Source organism: Chiloscyllium plagiosum, unplaced genomic scaffold (assembly GCF_037043375.1).
Source record: "Chiloscyllium plagiosum isolate Xiang-an unplaced genomic scaffold, Cpla_swu_hap1 HiC_scaffold_12, whole genome shotgun sequence".
NCBI lineage: Eukaryota > Metazoa > Chordata > Chondrichthyes > Orectolobiformes > Hemiscylliidae > Chiloscyllium > Chiloscyllium plagiosum.
Window position 1 is genome coordinate 40,714,151 of NW_028270150.1, and position 22,637 is coordinate 40,736,787.

The 22,637-nt window shown below is 38.9% G+C and overlaps 1 protein-coding gene across 11 annotated transcripts in view; it reads left to right on the forward strand.

Annotated features, from left to right (window-relative positions):
• The window catches only part of bbx (BBX high mobility group box domain containing), a 223,989-nt gene that overhangs the window by 46,216 nt on the left and 155,136 nt on the right, over window positions 1–22,637 (forward strand). For all 11 annotated transcript variants that reach the window (XM_087992700.1, XM_087992701.1, XM_087992702.1 and 8 more), the window contains one exon: window positions 7,537–7,603. The gene's annotated coding sequence lies outside the window, so the exon portion shown is untranslated. The remainder of the gene's footprint in view (window positions 1–7,536; window positions 7,604–22,637) is intronic.

The following is a 22,637-nucleotide window of genomic DNA, read 5'->3' on the forward strand; positions in this document are numbered from 1 at the left end:
ATTTTCCACCATCCTAGGAAGAGCCGGGCAATTTATGTGCCCTTCAGCTAGAGCAGAATGTTTTTCGAAGAATCAAGGCAAGAAAAACAAAAACTGATTTTCTCAATTTCTTAAAGAATTGTTTCCAATTTAATTTGTTTGATTACTAGAGTTAACCTAGTGTTGTGCATCCTGAATTATGTACTTGATGTATTTCTTTTTAAATGCCCTCAGAACGTATTGAGTGACAGATATTAAGAACCAATGACTGCTTTAATCATTTTGCAAAGGAGGGACTTCCTGATGACCATCAGCATTAGCATAGCTCAGATTTTGTTGAAATAAAAAGTGCTGGTCAAGAAGCTGTTTATTTTGCATTTAAGTATTTTTCTCGTGATTTATTTTCAGGTATGTTGTGAATAATAAAATTGCTCAAACAATCATACGTACAACTATCATAAACTGCTTTAAAATATTAAATGCCTGCTAATGAGTTGTTATTTCTTGTTAGGCTTGTGGTAATGACATCCAGTCATGAATTCTTCAGTGTGAATGCTTTCTATCAGTCACACAAAGCACACTAGCAGTTACAGTCTGTACTGCCAACTGTTGTATGATACAAAACTTGACCTAATATTGAATAAAACAATCCATGAAGTTTGAACTAGAAGATAGCATCAATTAAGTTATTACAAATTTGAAGTTCTCGTTTTATTTTTTCAAAAAAGTCTAATTTCATTTTCAGTTTTGTCATCTTTAATATATTGCTGTCAGCTGTGGCTTATTTGGTAACATGCCTCTGAGTCGGAATATTGTGGGTTCTTGTTCCATTCCAGTACTCAGGACAACAAAAAAACCAAAACTGACACACCACTGCAGGGTATGGAGGGAGGCCTGCACTGTTGGAGATGCCCTCATTTGGATAGGGTGACAAATTGAAGTCCCATTTTTCTCCATAAAAAAAATTGAGTCGCAGGACATATATTTTGTTTAGTAATCCTGTCTGCCTGCTATGGTGAATGTATCCAGATAGCAATGAACCCACCATAATGTCAGAAAACATGTAGCTCTGAAGTAATCCATATCCTTGGGGTTCAAGTCCAGACTACCCGTGTTTTGGTAAGGTTTTTTTAATGCCGCAGCTAAAGGCTCCCTCAAACCCCTCTTCCCCCGATTCCATGAGAATTGTTGTCTTGCTGAGGTTCCTTTTGAGTCTGCCTGGCTGAAAGAATCTTGCAGGTCGAATCTCACTGGAGGCATGGCCTTTTCCAGGCTGTCAGGGGTCTCCTTGGTCATGACCCCCAGAACCTCAGCCACCAGACCAGGGCCCCAAATCCAGGCTGAATTTGTTCATCCGTTTTTCCGAATCTGCTGTGCTCAAGCTCTCGTTCAGTTGATTCAGTGTGGGCCACCTCAGAAAATACAGAATCCCATTTCCAATCTTGAATAAGAACAGGCAGAAGTTTAGCAAGGAAGACTTTTGCATAATAAAAATACTTGTAAATTATCCCATGGTACTGTTTTTAAAGAGTTATCCTCTGTGTCCTGGCCAATATTTATCCATCAACATTACAAAACAAGTTATTTGGCTATTGTCACCACACTGTTTGCGGGAATTCTTTATTTGCAGTTGTTTGCTGTGCTTCTTACATTATAACCGTTACTATGCTTCAAAAAGTACTTAATTGGCTGTGAACTGCTTTGTGATGTCTGGTGTTGCAAAAGATACTATACAGAGGCAAGTCTTTTTCTGTGCATTGTAATCAGTCCTTTACTATACGTTACCTGTTGTGGCTGCATCATCTTAAGATCATAACATAGCCACAGTAAAGAGAAACTTTAACTGAAATTTCAGTTATTTATTTTGAATAATCTGTTTCAATTATATTGGTAAGTAAGTGGAAGCAACATTCAGAAACATGTGCCAACTCAACATTACACTCTGTCCTTCCTTTGGTTTAATTCTGTTGGTGTACCAGATTTTGTTAAAAATCGTCCATTACATTTTGGCAATATTTTGTTTTCAGACAAACATACTAATAAATAGTGACAACATTATTAGCTTCACCCACTGTCAGTGGCAGAGGTAAAAACACAGTTTGAAAATTGGAACATCAGTTATATTACTATGTAGAAAGCCTCCCTGTAAGAACATTGGTTTAAGAAACTTGAGATGCTGACATGTATTTGCCAAAAAACACCAAGCATAGGAGGTAATTCATTTATCCCTTGCCTTAACTGACTACACCGTCAATGAGGACGAGCATAAAATTGGACTCCTTGCTAATCAATAACAGATAAACTCCAACATCTTTGGAAGGTTGGATAATTAATGGTATCATTCAGTTGAATGTTGAAGTGTGAATAATGTAAAAGCTGGCTTGTTGTACTGCCTCATGTTATCCTGTTCTGACTATGTATAGTTCACCTTACCTTTGTTGTTTGGAAAACCAAAATATATTGAGTGAATGAATTGATTCTTTCTTGTCAGAAATGTCAATGTGCTAAAAGCTATAAACTGTCATTCACATCTTAAAACTTTATATAGACCATATAAAAATTATTAGATGTAAGTGATATATAAAACCCAGCAATTGAACAACAAACAGTTAATTGACTTACTGTTCACTTGATTCACTTAGATTCAAATAGATTCACTTAATCCAATGCATAAGAGCTTATAAAGGGGGTTCAGGATATAATTGTAAAGTAGTATCAAGTGAATAACTAATCATTAAATTATTTTGGCTTTAGTGACAATTTCAAGATGGTGAGACTACTCAAGGAATAAACTCATTAGATAGGTGACAAGTTGATACCACTAATTATCCAGCCTTCCAAATATGTTGGAGTTTATCTGTCCTTGATTAGCAAGTAGTCCAATTTATGCTTGTCCTCATTGACGGTGTGGTCACATTGATCACTTTGCTGTGGGACATCAATGATAGTTTCTGAAAAATCAGATTGATGAGCTCCTTTGTGGCTGGAGTATTTGTTTCTTTTGGAACTTTGGTTCTGGCTGAATCCACTTACATTATTACTTGCTTGCTTGACTCTCATCATATTTGGTTTTAAGTACTTATGTTTTGAAACAATGCAGTTTTCACTGTTCTTTTAGAGGGAGGGAGATAGCTGCAGATATCCATTTGATTTATTCTCTTTATTTTTTGGAAATGCATTTTACTATTTAAAAGAATCCTTTTATTTCTGCTTTGCAAAATTAACTACAGAAGAAGGCAAATATTTTTCAAGCAACAACTAAAACTTAGATCTGCTGAAGATAACGACAAGGAAAATCTGTAAAGTACATTTTAATATATCCAAACTTTAAAAGAAAGCCCTTCTATACAATTGACCACTCTAATAAACTAATTTTGAATGTATGTTAATGTGTTTGAGAATGGACAATCTTAATTTTTGGTGGAATTAAAATCAAAATATGTGGCCTGTGTGACACCAGCAGTAATGCTATGTAACATTTTGTCATTAAAAAAAAAATAATTTTTCCTTTGTGGATGTAGAGGGAGAGCAATTTGTTATGGTGTTGCCCTCAAGAGAATAAATATTGCTCAGTGAATGTTGAAATGCTTCATCAGATTTTAATGAACCTTCATAAAAACGACCATTGTTCGATGCTTTTTGAAAGCAGCAATAACTAGGAGTTCATTGATGTTGGCCCATATCTCAAAGTGTTTTTTTTAATCTGGCAATAACTTTTTTAAAAAAAAAACTTCTGTAGGCTGTTTTCTCATTTGTTCCTTGATTGATTTCGAATGAATTTCCTAAATGTGATTTGCTAACCAAGAATATAGCCATGATACTTTAATTTTAAGGTAGGTAAAAACAATGACTGCAGATGCTGGAAACCAGATTCTGGATTAGTGGTGCTGGAAGAGCACAGCAGTTCAGGCAGCATCCTTTGATCCTGCCTGAACTGCTGTGCTCTTCCAGCACCACTAATCCAGATACTTTAATTTTAAGTCAGTGACTTGCCTTAATCTTTGAATTTATTTGTAAATTTGGTCTACTGTGAACATTGTTTGTATTAACTAGATAAATATTAGTCCAAATGTGTGCTGTTTAGCACATGTCCAAATATGGTTGATGTATTTTGTGCTGATAAATTATCAATGTATTTACAACATGAATGCGTTAAATTTTGTATCTTGCTTCCAATTCATTCTATTACAAACTCATCAATTTTTGATGAGAAGCAGTGGCAGACATTTCCAGAGATATTGAGGAAGAAAGTTTCTGCCAAAAAGCCACACCATCCAGGGCAAACTGAGGAAGTTGAGGGTTGAAAGAAACAGGTATAACACTCTCTGAAGGTTAGCAGTGGACCAGAAAGTTGTGAACATTATAGAAATTAGAAATGAATGACCAAAGAAAGCCGGGGTAGAAATTGGAGTGTAAGAGAATGTTATCAAGAAAATTATAAACAAACCGTGAAGGTTTCTGCAAGTGTATGAAAGAAAAGAGTAGCAAAAGTGAGGGTTGGTTCCATAGAGATAGAGACTGGGGAATTAATAATTGGAAACCAGGAAATGGCAAACTCTTTCAACAAGTTTTTTGTATCCATCTTCAGAGCAGAGGACACCAAAAATAACTAATAGGATAGAAGAACTTATACTATCGCTGTTGCTGGAGAAAAGTAAGGGGAGTGCCACAGTAACTTAAGCCAGACCAGTTCCTGAACCTGATGACCTGGATCCTTGGGCTTTAAAAAAGGGGTTGCAGAGATGATAGATTATAAAAAAAAACTATTATTTTTATTTGGCAAACTGTAATTACTGAAGTGCCACATGGCTCAGTGCTGATCTTTATTAATGACTTGGATGAAGTGTCTGACTGAATTGTGCCGATATGGAGTATAATGGGAGGAAATGAGAGATCATCCATTTTGGCAGGACCAATAGAAAAGCAGAGTATTGTTTTAATGGGAAGAGAGTGCAGAGTGCTGTGTTCCGTACAGACCTAGGTGATCTTGTACAAGAATCACCAAGTAGGCATGCAGGTACAGCAAGTTATTTGGAAGACAAACAGAATGCTATTACAAGAAGGATGAAGTGTAAACTTATTGAAGTCTTACTACATCTGTGTGGTGCTTTGATTAGATAGTGTAATGTGTAGAGTTTGGTCATTTTTCTTGGGTATGTACTCTAGGAGTAGTCGAGCTAGCAACCTTCCAACTACGAGAGTTGATGAACATTGAGCATTTGGTTACAGGAGGTCTTCATTTGGCACGCCATTGCGGGTGCTCAGACTTTAAACATAAGTAACCATTGTTTATTGAACTAGAGGTAAACTTATTCAAAGAAGTACACATTATTACAGTTGTGATAGAAAAGACTGCCACAGCTGTGGAACGATGTAAGTTCATTTTGGATCAGTTTTCCTTGTCCAGTCTATTTAATATAGAGCACCAGAGTACCACCCTTGCTGTAGTCTTCTCAATTTGCATAGTGTGAAACAAAGTAATTCTTGTACCATGTGATTCCAGGCCACATCGTGTAAACAAAACATGTTCATGATGTTTTTTAGGAATGGAATAAAACCTTGACATTTAAAAATTCTGTTTTAAACTAAATACTCTATGTATTAAAAGGCCAGAGACCCGGGAACATCTTGTGTTCATTACTTCTATGGTCTAAAAATGACAACTTGCACTTAACATAAGAGACATCCTAAGGTTCATTCCAAAATAGTGGAATACGTTCCTAACCATATGGAGAGAGGTTAGACAAGGTACATAACTTTATCAACAAATTATAAACCAGCTATTACAGGTAAAGAGATAAATGAATTACTGAATGAAGATACTCTATTACATGGTTAAATTTGGAATATTATCAAATAGATTTGTTTTCTGTCTTTCCTCATTTTATTACCTGTTTTTTCTGATCAATTTGTTCACCTCTGGGGCAGGTGGGACTCGAACCTGGATTGCCTGGTTCAGGGCAGGGATGCTACTGTGGCAACACAAAACGGCCTCTCTGTGTTTCCTATTAATGTTATGAAATATTCTTGGCAGCTATGCTTTTTATTGTTTCAAGACCACAGGTCTTCCCTGATAACATTGGTTAAACAGTACAGACTCATTTTTCTTTTTCTCGAATTGAAGAAAAGAATCTTGGAAGGGACTGTAGTGTGTTTAATAATGAGGCTTCGCTTTGATATATGTGAAGTAGCATTTTGTTTTGATGAATTATGAATTCTGCACCGTTCTCCATAGCCTTTCTCCATGTAGGGTAAACACTCATTGTAGATATCTCTTGAAAGGATATGGTTTGATGAATTTTTAACTTTAATAGAGGGAATTTCAGGCAATCTGTAGCAAAAAATCAAGATTAAACTGAAATTATTCCTTGACATTGGTGAGTTTTGTAGTAAGTATGTCCTGGGTCTGATGTCTAGTCTGTCAGCTCAGGTAAACTGGAGATGGATATAAAGGTAGTAGAATCAGCTTCAGCCCCTCTGGACTCAAAAGAGAGAAATAGGCTGGGTTTCTTGCTCCAGATTACTATCGATGACGACCGTTGGGAGATCTTCTGTGCAGTTGGATTGATAGGTGGAGATTCCCTTCCGAGTTGAAGTATCAGGGGTACGTCTGCTCCCATTCTGGCCATTTTGCACTCAATGATTGGTGAGCTGTTAACTGGCTTAAGGCAAGATAACCCTCCTGTGTTTAGCTCTATAAAATCATTCATTACCTCTGAGGGGTTGGAAGGGTTCAGGTGAGTAGGGGAGTTGATGACTAAAGAAATTGCAAAGGTTTTTCCTTTTTTGCGAGAATTTTGACAGAGCAGAGTCTTTAAAATTTTGGCAGGATGCAATAGGATAAATAAAAGCAGACTGTTTATTGCTGTTGAGTAGCCATTAATACAAGATTAAACACAATATTTTCACAGTTTTTGTAGTAGGCAAAAACTCTTAGCATTTACGGTTAGATTGGATTGATGGGTCAAGAAACAGATGTTGAAAGACAATGTGCATTTGATCAGAGCAGTATGGAGGGCAAACCATAGACTTGGAACCAGTTTGTTGACGGGCCTGTTTAAGTGCAGTATCTCCGAAGTGTTTAAGCCTTCAGAATTTAAACAGGGTGGTTCACTTCATATGTGAATGTGTCTGCATTCCTGTCAGAGACCTGCAAGTCTTTTGACTGTGTTTTGCACTGTGATAATTAAGTTTTGTTCTTGTGTGAATGGACTGATGGTAAAAACATTTCATATAATTAAATTACAATATCTTCAGGTGGAAGTTTATGTATAGCCAATGCGTTATTACTGCCGAATGTCCAGATTCCACCATATAAGATTGAGAGAGGTTGTGTGATTTATTGCTTGTTGTGGGAAGATGAAATAATGTAAAGTGGGATGGAAAGTGAGGATTTTAAACATTTTGACAAGACATGAGGTATATGGAATCTAACCATTTACAGTGATGTATATCCAGTTGTTGAGGCAATATGTAATGTGTCTTTGTAACGCACATCCGTATTATTAACCATTTTGTGTTTAGTTAATTCATATTGTCAAATCTGTTTCCTTTCAGGTCGTGAACAAGTGAGAAGAAAATCAGAAAAAACTGCATCACATCAAATTCCATTTCCATTGTTTAGGTAAGAAAAATACCAAGCTTTTTGATGCATAAGGCAATCTAGAGTAAACCTCCTTGCTGAACACTTGCGGGTTTGACAGATTTATTTCTTGTTAGTGGTTCATTTTATTGAACTCTTATTAATTGTAGGCTCAAGATGCTCGCACTGAAGAAGTTGTAATATTGGAGCTTGCTGTGACAAAGTTGATGTAGTTTCCAGTTACTCATTTTATGTTCAAGTTATTACTGTCAAAAATTGGTCATCTTAACTACAGATATTAGAGTACGTGTTCTGCTTTTTATCAGAATTGTTTGAAAAAATTCAAATATTTCTTCAAACATTGGCCTGTGTTAGACTGAGATGAGAAATGGTCATCTACACTTGTAGTCAATACACAAGTTAACACAAGAACATTTTTCTTTTCTGAAGATCTGCCAAAAATGCTTTAAAAATCCTAAAGAATCTAAGAAGTTCCTAACAGCTGCATTTCAGGTGCATTTATGAATGAAACAAAATAAATTTAAAAAATTTGGACTCAGCTAAAAGTGAAAATGAGTATAACAAAACTTGATTAACACTGTGGTATCTCAATTAAACAGTCATATAATTTAGACTGGCTTTTTAAATACAACCCTTGTATTTAGCACAGAGCAAATTGTGAACTGTATGCCTCTGAGTGTATCTTCAACCATTAACCACTATGGAATCTGAAATATTCTGCCACAAACTTTGCAATAAATGGGACTGGATTGCTGGCATGGACAAGTTCAGCAGAAAGGCCTATTTCCATGCTATGAACCTCTATGACTCTATAAAAACAGAAAATACTGGAGATAGCAGGTCAGGTAGCCTCTGTGGAAAGAGAAACTGAGTTAAACTTTTAGCTTGATGACATTTTATCAGAACGAAAGGAAATGTGAGATTTTAGTGGCTTTCAAGGCAGTCCAAAATGGGGAGGTTGGGAAAATAATGTTTAGAAATGCAAGTTGTTGATCAGAGATCGTACCTGTGGCAACATCCTGTGATGTTGCTAAACTTATTCTTGTGCACTTTACTGAATCCTAGAGAGCAGAGTGCTTACCAGCACATCTTGATCCTGACATAGGAACCTAAGTTAATCCGAAGTGTTGGTGGAGAGATTTGGAATGACTATGTAGAGGGAGACGTCCCCTTTAACTAAACTGCAATGTACCTGAAAAAGAAAAACTGTATTATGTTACCTAATCATCTATTTAAAAGTTATGTTCCCTGCAAGCTCTTAGTTTCCTTACCCATTAAATCATCTGTCTCACAAAACAAGTCTGTTCCATAACTTTGTGGCAAGCATGTGTCTCCCCGTCTGCGTGGGTTTCTTCCGGGTGCTCCGGTTTCCTCCCACCATCCAAAGATGTGCAGGGTCATTGGCCATACTAAATTGCCTGTAGTGTTAGGTAAGGGGTAAATGTAGGGGTATGGGTGGGTTTCGCTTCGGCGGGTCGGTGTGGACTTGTTGGGCCGAAGGGCCTGTTTCCACACTGTAATCTAATCTAATCTTAGAATGTTTCGTTGTGATTTTGACCCCAGTAATGAATTTTGGGAAAATTGATCAATTCAATTCTCAAAAGAAAATGCACTTTATAATTTATATTAAAGTGGCAGTAAAGCTTTTTAAAGCTGCACATTTTTCACCATTCAAAAATGGTTTCATCTGTTTAAAAGACACAATTCATTACATATTGAAGTCACTCATGTCAGCTTGAATGGACTGGAATTATGTACGATGTCAATGTATCATCATCTAAATTTTGCGATACAGTACTAACAAAAGTTGTAGGATCCAAAGAGTTGGATGTGGGATTAGTGAAAAAAAAACAACTAAAGGACCGATTGAGCTTATTGTTCTTTCCATGTGCATGTCTTGATCTTGAACAAGAAATATTCACTTTTTGTAGTAAAGTCACAAACATGTTCATTCTTTTACTGTATTTAGTACATGGAAGACATTTTACATGTTCCTTTTTCAACTTTTGGGATATTTTAGAATATTCTGTAAAATTGTTATCATGCTTGCCTGATTTGCTAATGGTTTTATTTCAAAGAATCTATTTGTGAAATGTCTTTCATCACCTTAGGGTATCCCAAACACCTTTCAGCCAGTTAAGTTTTAATGGTTAAAGTGTGGTCATAATTGTAATATCAGGAAATGCACTCACTCATTTAGGAAAAGCACCACCACAACCCTTAGCAATGGACAGTAAATAGTCTGTGATACTCAGTTGCCTTGGCAGTATTTACGTCCTCATACTTGTTAGTATGGGAAGGCAGTCATTTTCAGATCCAGAGCTGTCTTGACACTCAAAATTGCAAATCCAGAAAAATAATTATGGGATACAATACATGAGTCTAGAGGCAAAATGTACCAAATGTTGTGCCCCTAGAATGGCAAAAGTACTTTGGGACCTAGGGTTTCAAAGGTTGTAGAAATGAACTGCAAGGAACTTGAAGGGAATTGATGTTTTTTTTCTTTTAACAATTCTTAAGTCCTTCTGAAAAATTTCCAACCACGATGGACAGGGGATTAGTCTCATACTTCATTTGTTAAGAATCCTTGAACTTTTCACACACTATCCTGCTTTGATTTGCTTGTTAATTAAATTTTAAATTTTGTGAAACATTTTCCTTCTTTTTTTTCTTAATTATTTCTTTTGCTGTATCTAATATAATTCACTGTTTATGTCTCTTGTTCATTTAGTTTATCCTGTATCCTTGTGATTTATTGTTTAATGAGATAGGGCATTAAACATGATATTGATGAATGTTGCTGCACTGTTTCCACCATGATATTCCAGAACATTGGCCCCCAAATATAGAGTGAAGTTAAAAATCCATTGTCATCATGTCATTGACTGTGAGAGGTGCTACTGCAGTATTTTCTGGACTGTAATTTTTAGTCATCTTCCACTCACACTGGGCAGAAGTTCCCTTTTCCAAGAATTGATGCAGAAGATGATGGGAAGGGCAATCATCAGATATACTTTCCACCACCTCAGAAATTTGAGTTTTGGGTGGGAAGGCTCAGGTCGTCTTAACCCTTCGTCTATTAAGTAGTTAACCAGTGATCAGATGGGATGAGCGGTGAGAAAGGACAAGAATATCTGGCTGGTTAATTTGGTGGTAGATGGGGTTCCTCGCTCTGCATTAATTTGAGGCTCCCACCCCAACCCTCCTTGTGAGCTCCTATCCCCAAAGCATCTTCCAACCAAAACACCGCCTTTCGTCCCGGTGAACCTACCCCTGAAGTTTCAGGCTGCGAGGTTTCAGGCTGTGCTGGCAGCACCAGCAGACAAAATCTCTTGGTCTGGCTGTGAAATTCTACTGGAAAGCCTCTCTGGCGGCTAATCATATGCCTAATTGATGCTTGATCCTGCACATTTTCTATACAAAATAGACCAAGAACTTTTTCCACTAAACGTCCTGCTTTCAGACTTGGTCCGAAAGTGGGAAAACCCTTGGACAGGTGCAGACTTTAGTTGATTGGCTTTGGCTTGGATTTTGCGGTTTTTGATAAATTAATAGTGTCAGGATTACATTACATTTAAATTTGCTGACAAATCTGTATGTTCCTGCACTGGAATGTGTCGTGATTAGATTTCCAAAGTAGAGCAGCGCCCTCTGCAGGGAATCTTGAACCTATGACAACAAGACAAGCAACTGGTTATCTCTTAAATCAAGGTTGAAGAATAGGGAGGAACACAGGCTTGAATCTTTCTAGTCCTTTAGAGATGGATCTGGGTGCAGGAGCAAAGTGCAAACACAGTATGTTGGGTCAGTTTCTCAAACCGTTCCTACCTCTGAGCAATCCTGCCTCAGTACTAGTTTTGTTCTTCATGCAAAAAGAATCCTTTTCATTTCACACACTATCCTGCCTACCTCCTTTGACTTTGATTCCCTTATAAACTAAATTTTAAATTTCTGAAACTGTTTTGTCTTTTCTTATTTCTTTTACTGTATCTAATATAATTCATGGTTACTGGCTAACCAGCCAGGAATGGCAGGGAGCCAATTAGGTTAGTTAATTGTCCAATTGAATGCAAATTCATGAAGCTTCTGGCATCATGAAGACTTTAGACAGAACCTCACCCAGGCAGAAGATCCATGGGTGCCTGGGAATGGCCTCCTGGTAGCAAGGTGGGGTGACATTATTCCTGTCTTTAAATCCACTACACACCTCCCCTCCCCCAAATAAAAAGATCCATACTGGAGCTGCGGCCAAAATCTGCTAAACTGTTGGGTAAGTGCCTACATTTTAGAGTTGTATCCCACTCCCCTACCTGCATCATCACCTGATGGTTTTGGGCCTCTGTCTAAAGAACCCTCTGGCTGTTTTAATTAAATGGCAACATATTAATTGACTCCCTTCCATAAGATCATAGGAGAGGTGTACAATGTTCTGATGGGCATAGACGGTGTCAATAAGGAGAAACTTTTCCTCTTAGTAGAAGGGTCAATAACCAGGGGACATTGCTTTTAAGGTAAACAACAGGAGACTGAGAGGGGAGTTGAGGGGAAAAGATGATGATTCACCCAGAGGGTTGTAGGTTTTTGGGACTTGCTGTCTAAAAGGATGGAAGAGGCAGGAACCCTCAAAACAAATGCAAAGTATTGAGATGAATATTTATAATGCCATAGCACAAAGGCTGTGGGCCAAGTGCTGGAAAATGGAATTAGAGTAGATGAATATTTGATGACTGGGGTGATGGCCAAACAGTCTCTTTCCATCTACATAAATTTTCTGACTCTTTATTATACTAAAGGCCCTTCCTTAACCAACTGCTCCCAACCCCTGAAACTTTGCAAAGTGTGTAAGATTCCTTCCGGGACGGTGAGATGCAGTGGTAAAATCTCTCCCTCTGGGACAGAAAGACCAGCTGTGTGTCATAACATGCCCTCACAGGGTGATTAAAAATACTTTCTTTAAGATTCCTTCTGTAGAGATGGTGCAAGCAGTATAATACTGAATTCAATGCAGAATGATGTGCACAAAGAAAAAAACGGGAAAGGGACAAAAGAGATTCCAAGAACAAGTTAAAAGATCTTAATACCTTCAGCATTAATTAAAATCTGAACAAATGAGTCTCATGGACGAGTTGGACTAAAGGGTCTGTTCCCTTGCTGTATATCTCTCTAACTCTGTGACTCCACGATATTATGCTTAATTTTCAGTGTGAGAGTGGATGTTTTGCAGTACTTTACTTTCTATGCTGCTAAAAACACATGTAGGACAAATTGAACCATCTCGGGGATGTTTAGTGGGTATCTCTTATAGAAGTTGTTGAACTTTGTTCTACTGACTGTGTTTCAGTCTCTAGCCTCTTGATGGGTTACTGTTATAGCAAAGAATCTGGAGAAACAAGGCAACTCGAGCAGCAACTTCCTCTTTCCACATTTAACTGCACTGATGCCAGATGTTGCTGTCCGATTTATGCTTTAATTATAGTGAGTGCTGATAGTCTCATTGTTTCTCGTGCAAAATCAGGGTCATTGTTTTCTGATGCAAATTGCTTAGCTGTCAATATAAGCATTGTGGAAATATTTTTAACAGAATTGATGTAGATTATAACTGAGTTTATTTGTTTGTCTTACCAAGATATCCAACAGTAAAAATGAATAAAACTTGGAGAAACTCAGTAGGTTTGGCAGCATCTATGGAGAGATACAGAGGTAACATTTTGCTTCCAAAATGGCTCTTATTTAGGACTGAAGAGAGGTAGAAATTGTGTGTTTTATGCTGTTGGAAAGAGGGAGATGGACAGGGGAGGGATATATTAGCGGCGAAGGAAGATTGCTGCACAAAATCTCGGTGTTCAGAGGGAATATTAGTGAGGGTGGCATAGAGAGAAAGACGTCATCGACAGAAGGGGTGGAACCTTCCTCTAGCAAGGTGTAATGTGAGCAATGGTGAGAAAGACAGCAAAATCTGAAGAGAAGGCAAAAAACAATCAGCTTTCCAATGTTGAGGAAAGATCTTGCAATTTTCACCTCCAGACTTGTATGTCAGCTTTTGAGTCTCACCATTGAGCTGCAATGACCTTACTTTTGTGAAACAGAAACAGAAAGCACGAGAGAAACTCGGCAGGTTTGGCAGTATCTGTGGAGAGTGAAACAGAATTAATGTTTCAAGACCTGTATGGTGGTTCTGAAGAAGACTAGTACTGGACTTGAAATGTTAAAACATCTTCTCTCTCCACAGATGCTGCCAGAACTGATGAGTTTCTTTCTGATGAGGCTGTTTTTATATCAGAGTTCTAGTATCCACTGTATTCTGCTTTTATCTTAGCTTAAAGTGTTATTAAAACCTCAACTGGCTTTACTTACAAGCCTGAGAAACTGAGCAGTGCAATTTCTAGTTATAGGAAGAAAGTAAGGACTGCCAATGCTGGAGATTGAGTCGAAGAGTGTGGTGCTGAAAAAGCACAGCTGGTCAGGCAGCATCCAAGAAGCAGGAGAGTCGACTAATGAAGAGCTTCTGCCCGAAACTTTGACTCTCCTGCTCCTCGGATGCTACCTGACCGGCTGTGCTTTTCCAGTACCATACTGTTCAACTCCAATTCTAGATATGTAAATACTTGATTACAGTTCTCTGACTTTGTCCTAGCCATCATCTGAAGGTTTCCTCTGCCCACTGTTCTGTTATGCTCCATTGCCACCATCCTCCTTCACCCTTCGTTCACAGTAAACCATCAAGTTCAACTTGTCTAATGCCTCACTGATCAACTGTCTCACCAACTTGAAACAATTCACTTTGTAGCTTAGAGGCACCGATGGCATGCAGGCTTCTGATAGGTTGTTTTGTACGCAGGGACAGGTGTACATCTTGTGCATCTACATCAGATGTTTTTGTGCACACTGGACACAAGCCGCTCTTGGATTGCTTTCTTAGTGCTTATTAACTTCACCACTTACTTGGATGCTGCCAGCTTCTCTGTAGGTCACATTGCTTTCCTCATGTCTAGGATATCTAGTGCTCAGTTGTCGGCTGCCAGCTCATGTGGCATGCTTTGCTTTTTAGAACAGAGGGTGAGGCAGGCAGCTTGTGATAGTGGGAAGCAGCAGACAGTTAAGGGATTCGACATATAACTGTGTGGTACAGTGGTAGATCAGTGCCACAACCTACAGCATATGCCAACAGCTTATGCAGCAAACACATTGCAAGTGCTTCCTGCAAACGACAGTGTCAAAGGGGAGCAGTCCTTGGTGGGGTGAAATGGGATTACAGAAAGCCAGATAAGGGTCTTGTAATATTCCATTCCAGAGGGTTGGCCACTTTTTAAGTTGGGTGCTTTAAGTTGGATCCAGCCAGACTCTGGGGATCTCTTGGGCTTGCAGTTGAGGGATTGGTCCATGGTAAGTTCTACAGGTCAATTGCATTGAGGAAGGGGATTAAAGATGAGTCAGTTGGAGTACAATTGAGACATCTGTTTGGTGGGGGGCAAGGTAGGGGTTGGGATTAGCCAGTTCTTTCTCGGATAGGTTAAATATCATACAAGTGGATGCAAGAGCAGTTAATGATTATGCAGGAGCAGAAGAGGTGGTCCCCAGTGAGTGATTCACAAGCAAGCAAGGCAAGAAGGTTTTCTAGTTTGAGAGGGTGAAGTGGGTGGGAGCTGTTCAATGGGCATGCTGCATATAATACCAGGAGTTGGTGAGATGCATATGCAATGGTAGAGTTAGAATAAGTGCTGGCCCTGTGAGTGAGAGTCAGTATAGTGGTGATGGTGGAAAGCAGAACTTTGGCTGGCAGCACTGTGTCAAATCTAGACAGATAGGACTAGTTTTGTTTGGGAAACCTCGTGGGCATGGACGATTTGGACCAAAGGGTCTATATCCATGCTGCAGAACTCTGCCACAGTTGGGCAATCCGCTTCACTTGAGACACAGCACTGAATCAGGCTGTAATCTGTACCATTCCTGGCCTGGCCTGGTGGGGTGACTCCACTGGTGGTCAGCTGGAGAAAGGACTGCCGTCATCTCCCCCAGCCCACGCACCAACATTTCCAGATACCTACCTGTGAAGTGGGGAGTGAGCTTTCCATTCCTCTGGGCCATGGTCTAAATGTTGAGGCTTGAGAAACATTGTGTGAAAGAGTTGTTTCTGTCCTGCATGACTGGAGGTCGTGTGCTGCTCCATTTTACACAGCGCTGGGAAGTCCTGGCTGTGATGCACCTTTTTGTCTTTCTGATCATGTGATTCCTCAAAAATGGCACCCAAGAACCCAGTTAAATCATTGATAATGTGAAGGGGCAAGATTGTGCGAGAAGAATTGCTTCGAGCCATGCTGACTGGGTGTTATAAATCTCACTTGAGAAAACACTTCACCTGAAAGTGGGAAAATTCTGCACTAGGTGTTTAGGCAGAAAAAAAATGTCAACTCCATCTGAACTGAGAGTGTGGATACAGACTGGTTGTTGGCATGAAATAAATCAAAATGGATGACCGAGCTCATTGTCTGAAGTTGTTGAACATTGTGTTGAGTCCAAAAGGCTGCAAAGCACCTGAAAAGAAAACAAGTTGCTGTCCTTCTAGATGGCGTTGGCTTCCCTGGAACACTGCAGCAGGTTGTGGACACAAATATGAGCATGACTTCAGGGTGCCTAAATTACAGAAGCAATTGACCAGAAGGCTAGAGTCATGTTTGTAGATTGAGCAGAGGTGTTTGGCAAAATGGTGATCCAATTGTGAGTGGTCTCTTCAAGATAGAGGAGACCATATTGAGAGGAGTAAATACTGTATTTTAAATTTAAAAATTGCACAAGTCATCACTGCTTCAAATGGAAGGAGGTTTTGTTGCCTTGGACGGTGATGAGAGATGAGGCTAAAGGGCAGGTGTTATAGTTGCATCGGAAGGAGGTGAGATATTGACAGTGATACAGGAATGGGCCAGGATGTTGTGGATAAAACAGTCACTTTAGAATGCTGACAAGTGAGAGGAAGGTATGTATGAAAGTTGTACCCATTGTAATGTTGTATTTTGTAGAAATTTCCATATACACTAAGATATATACCACAGATGGTTTCTAGCAGCTCCAGAACAAAACTGCCAATGAAAAATTTTGAATGTTTGTAAATTAAACTGGAGTGAGAATGTAGAGCGATGACAGTGTGGCCATTTAGACAGGATTATAGACCAACTGAATCAGTAGATGTCATCATACTTCATTAAACAGAGTGTGGAGGAGCCGGTATAGGGCTGCAGTAGACAAAGTTAAAAATCTCACAACACCAGATTATAGTCCAACAGGTTTATTTGGAAGCACTAGCTTTCGGAGCACTGCTCCTTCAGCAGATAGCTGTGGAGAAGGATCATAAGACACGGAATTTATAGCAAAAGATTAGTGTCATGCAACTGAAATAAGCTATTGAACAAACCAAGATTGCTGTTTATTCACTATGTTGCTTCAGTTGCATGGCACTAATCTTTTGCTATAAATTCTGTGTCTTATGATCCTTTTCCCCAGCTACCTGCTGAAGGAACAATGCGCCGAAAGCTCAGATGTCCAAATAAGCCTGTTAGACTATAACCTGGTGTTATGTGGTTTTTAACTTCATTAAATAAAAAGAATTGGACTCTCTTGCCAAACGATGTGCGAGGATGGCCAGGGAGATTTTCCTTGTATCAAAGCTCAGACATCGTCTTCTGTGGCATTAATTTCACTTGATTAAAAACTAGAATTTTTAGACTATTCTGTGACTTTTAACTATGTGAAAAAATAAAAATCTGCTTTCACTCTTTTGCTTAGTTTTATCTCATTTTAAACTCTGGATAACCTCCTGCTGCAAATCATTTCCTCATTGAATGCCTGGCTAAGAGATGGCATGAGTCAATTAACTTGGAGGATCATTTTACCCTAACTCCAGGGTAATGTCAGTGTTTGCACAATTCGACCAATCTTTGTTCAGTGCCTCCTCAAGAAATGGGATGAGATTGAAAATAATACACATGAATCAGTTTTTTTTTCATTCCACATTATGGGATACTTCATTCCATCCATCCATTGCTGGGAATCAATAATATTTAGGTGCTTGTGGATCTCTCTGCATTAGAGGTAATGTTGTAAGTTATGAAAAACAAGTATGTGGAGAAGATGTCTGAGTGTGATCGTGTTTGAGAGAAAAGTAGGGGATTGGACAAGGAGTCGAGGCAAGTCCAGGAGAATGTTACAAACCTTCACTGTAACCTTGTGATAAGTAAGCATCCTCATCAGACCAGGCTTTCACTACAATGGGCTATGAAGTTTGAATCTGTTCCCCTATGTTCTGCTTCATTACTACAACGAATTGACATTTGATTTGAGCATTATCCACCTCTCATCTTGACATGTTCTAGTGTATCTTTAAGAATTCCAGACAGGAGGAGTGGCAGATGGAGTTTACTTTAGATAACTCTAAGATGCTGTGTTTTGGTAGGGCAAATCAGGGCAGGACTTGCACTCGAAATGGTAAATTTCTGGGGAGTGTTCCTGAACAAAGAGACCTTTGGGTTCAGGTTGACAGTTCCTTGAAAATGGAGTCACAGGTAGACAGGGTAGCAAAGAAGTGTATTGAGTATAGGATTTGGGATAATTTGGAGATGCTGGTGTTGGACTGGGGTGTGCAAAGTTTAAAAATCACACAACATCAGGTTATAGTCCAACAGGTTTATTGGAAAGCACTAGCTTTCGAAGCGCTGCTCCTTGAGATATCATGTTATGGCTGTACAGGACACTAGTTAGGTCACTTTTTGAAATACAGCCTTCAATTCTGGTTTCCCTGCTATAGGAAAGATGTTGTTAAACTTGAAAGGGTTCAGAAAAGATTTACATGGATGTTGCCAGAGTTGGAGGGTTTAAACTATAGGGAGAAGTTGAATAGGCTGGGGCTATTTTCCCTGGAGCATCGCAGACTGACAAGTGACCTTGTAGAGGTTTATAAAATCTCTACAAAGGGCATGGGTAGGGTAAGTAGACAAGGTCTTTTTCCTGTGGTATGGGAGTCCAAAACTAGAGGATAGAGGTTAAAGGGAGAGAGGGAAAATATAAATGGAAACCAAAGGGCAATGTTTTCAAGCAGAGAGTGGTGCGTGTATGGAATGAGCTGCCAGAGATATTGTTGGAGATAGGTACAATTACAACGTTTTGAAGACATTGGATAGGAAGGGTTCACCAAGTTGCATCATTGAAGTGCAAAAGTGTCCTGTCAGAACCTGCACCTGTTGCATGCCATTGTCTATGGACATGTGGTGTATGTGACTGGTGCTCGTGCAGCATGTCCTGAGATGTTGGTGTCTTGTGTCAAACGTGGAGGCACTTCAGAGTTAGAGCAAGCAAGTACGCACTCTAGTTTCCTTGTCAGAATTTCTGGTGTCAAACTTGTTTGGCGAGGTTGATAAAATGAGAGCCAGAATATTAATGAGCTGAATTATGGTGTTCACAGTATTTAACAAGGGTTGATCCTTGTAAATTGGTGTCTCCCCCACTGCTGAATGTTAACTCTTGCCACACTGCTTCTGAAAAGCATAAAACCGAATCACAATATTGTTACATTGCAGAAGGAGGCCATTCAGCTTGTCAACTGAGTAAGTAGCATGAGTTACTCCCAACACTGCAATGGACTTCACTGCAATTGTTGCCTGATTCTGTACACATTTCATCTTGTCGCACATGGTTCAGACCCCTGTAAAATTTTGCCCATAGTTGTAAAGTAATGGGACACCAATTTGAGACTGATATGCAAAGGGGTTTCTTCTCCCAAAGGGTAATGAATGGCTGGAATTCTTTATCCCAGAAAGTAGTTGAGGCTAGATCATTAAAAATATTTAAAGAGGAGGTAGCTGGATTTTCGAAATACTGTGGAGTTGAGGGCTGTGAAGGGTGATACAAAAGAGGATTTGAGATCTCGAGCAGATTAACCATGATCTTTTTGAATAATGGGACAGGCTTAAGGCCTGAGTGTCCTGTTCCTGCTCCTATTTCTTGTGTCCTTACGCACTTGGAGGTCTAGTAATTACTCTTGTTTCACAAAAATTTGAAGGAATATCATTGTTTTAATTTCTTTGAAGCTGAAAATCATAATGTAGAAATCCTGAACAATTAAGAGCATAATAACAGTAAATCAGAAACCAGTTTCAGGAAGATACCACCTTCTATTGCTAAAGAAACAAAATATTTAAGCTTCTTTAATTAAGTTTCTGCTCAGAAAATAGCCTTTGTAGGTTGCCAAGTATCGATGTTTGGGACCCAATAATTCAAAGAATTTAGCGTGGAAATCTGTTAATTGCTTGTGTGTGTTGGGGTAGGGAGAGAAAAAGGAGATTGGTGGTCATGAATTTGATTTCGTACCATGCACCTATGGTTTTAATGAACCCAAAATACAGGCTTTACTTTAAAAACAAAAACCACTGTCAATTCAAATACGTATTCTTTTATTATAGCTGCCAATATGCATGAGAGCACTGATCCCATGTGTTGTTCTGGTGAGAAAATCCTGCTGGCCTGTAATGTAAATAAATAAACTGTTTTCCTTTTTATTAAAAGTTGATTGAGACATGCAATGTTCACTCTTTACTCTTGAGTCTTGAAGACTGCGGGCACTCAAAAATCAATTGGCCCAACGTTTCTGACCTACACTTTGGTTAACTCTTGAATCTTTTCAAGTTTTTATTCTAGCCTACTTAATGCAACAATGCTTGGAGTCGTAATCTAATCTAGTCCCATTTGCCAGCACTTTGCCCATATCCCTCTGAACCCTTCCTGCTCATATACTCATCCAGATGCCTTTCTAAAATGACTGTTATGGAATAAAACCAGAAAGTGCTGGTGAAACTCAGCGGGTCTGGCAGCAAGTGTGGGAACAAAGCCTAGTGACGCTTCATCAGAACCGGACTTGAAACATTAACTTTGCTTTCAACAACCGATGCTGCCAGACCTGCTGAGTTTCACCAGCCCTTTCTGGTTTTGGTTTAGACCTCCAGCAAGCACAGTTCTGTTTTATTCAGATTGTGATTGAGGTAGGAGAGAAATTGAGATTTAATCATGACTGAGAGATTAAACAAGCCACCAAGATTGTGAAAGAGCTCAGTTTAACCTGAGTCCATAGATGAAGAGGGAGGGAGTTGGTGTCAAGAGAGCCAAGTTTGTGGGGGAGACCAGAAGTTTGAAATAAAGTCATCTTGAAGACGGTCAGGATTCCATTTGATTATTTGCATATTACGATAAATATTCCCTTTAATTCCATATTGTTCAGAGGCTTTTAATCAAATCAACCCACTGTGAATCTATTCTGAAGAAGAATCATATCGAACTGGTAACATTAATTCAGTTTCTGTCTTTACAGTTGTTGCCAGATCTGATGAGTTTCTCCAGCATTTGGTTTTGATTTTAGATCTTCAACGTTCACACTACTTTGCTTTCGTATTACCAATGAGTCTATGCTTTCCTCAGTATATTCCTAAGCAATGCTTTATCTGACATGGCACCAAGCAAAATGGATGCATTTCTCTGTGTTTTCAAATAAAGTCAAAATGATAAATGTGTTAGTCATGTCATTCCAGTGTCTGACTACACAGTGAGAAATTAATCAAAATGATAGTGGTTATTTTGAGTATCTTGTAAATTATAAATATTAATTCATTGTGTAGCATTATGATGTGAGTTGTACTTCAAATTAACAAGGACATTAAAAGGAAGATTTGGCCGAACACCTCTTGTCTTAAGGAAAACAAGATCCCAGATTGGTCCTTAATATTCTGCCATTTTTGTACATTCAAGTGTGAAGTATTGTTTTATCATACTCAACATAATTAACTGGAAGGTGTAAAAGACAGCTAATCTATTTCTATGGGCATAATCCAGGAGTTGAAAATCTAAGAAGGATTAATGTCATTAAAGGGTAACGTGAAGGATTCATAACTGAAAAGGCCTGCATAAATAAGGAACTTCCACTGTGTTTCATACCAGAAAATGGTGGAAAGGACCAATATACATTGCACAATTGTTACTCCTGTAAGAAAGTACTTAAGTTACAATGCCAAATATTGGAAGCTAAATGTAAGGCAAATGCTATGTTGCTTTTTGGTGCCATAGAGTCCCCTTCTATATGTATGCTAACCACACTTCGCTGTTCAGTTTCAGACCACATGCTGATATTCAATCATGATAAGTCAGAATTTTCTCTGCACAAAATATCATGATTAGGAACACTAAGGCCAGTTGTTTAATACCTCAGCCATAAATTGAATTTTCTACTCATTGATTTCTGTATCTGCCTACAAATCTTTCATTTTGTTTTCTAAAACTTCTACCAACTTTGATTCTACTTCTTTGTCAGTTTCTTTCCTGGTAAAACTCTTGGTTTCTTACTTGAATTGTTCATGTTTCTTGCTGGCTTCACATCTTTAATGTTTCATGAACTTCACCTTTTTCCAAATATAGCCCTCCTGTCTTAGACTAAATTTACTTGCCCATTTATCCTCTCTCACAACATGTGAAATTTAATATTTCCCTTTGTATCTTATCTCCTCTTGTGTCTCTGATCTCCTTTTGTATTGTATTCCTCTCATTCCCTTTGAATATATGTTACAAATGTTTGCTCTCTACTTTGGACGGTATTTTCGAACTTCAGAAATGGCTCCTTGGAACTCCCCCATAACCTTTGCACCTGTGCACTTTTTCAAAACTGTAACAAAATCTTTCAGAATATGATTTGGCTTTCGTATGTATTTTGCTGCCTCTAAGTTGGTACCTGTTTGCTTAAAGAGAAAGTGAGGGCTGCAGATGCTGGAGATCAGAGCTAGAAATGTGTTGCTGGAAAAGCGCAGCAGGTCAGGCAGCATCCAAGGAACAGGAGAATCGACGTTTCGGGCATAAGCCCTTCCTCAGGAATGAGGAAAGTGTGTCCAGCAGGCTAAGATAAAAGGTAGGGAGGAGGGACTTGGGGGAAGGGCTTTGGAAATGCGATAGGTGGAGGGAGGTCAAGGTGAGGGTGATAGGCCGGAGTGGGGTGGGGGCGGAGAGGTCAGGAAGATGATTGCAGGTTAGGAAG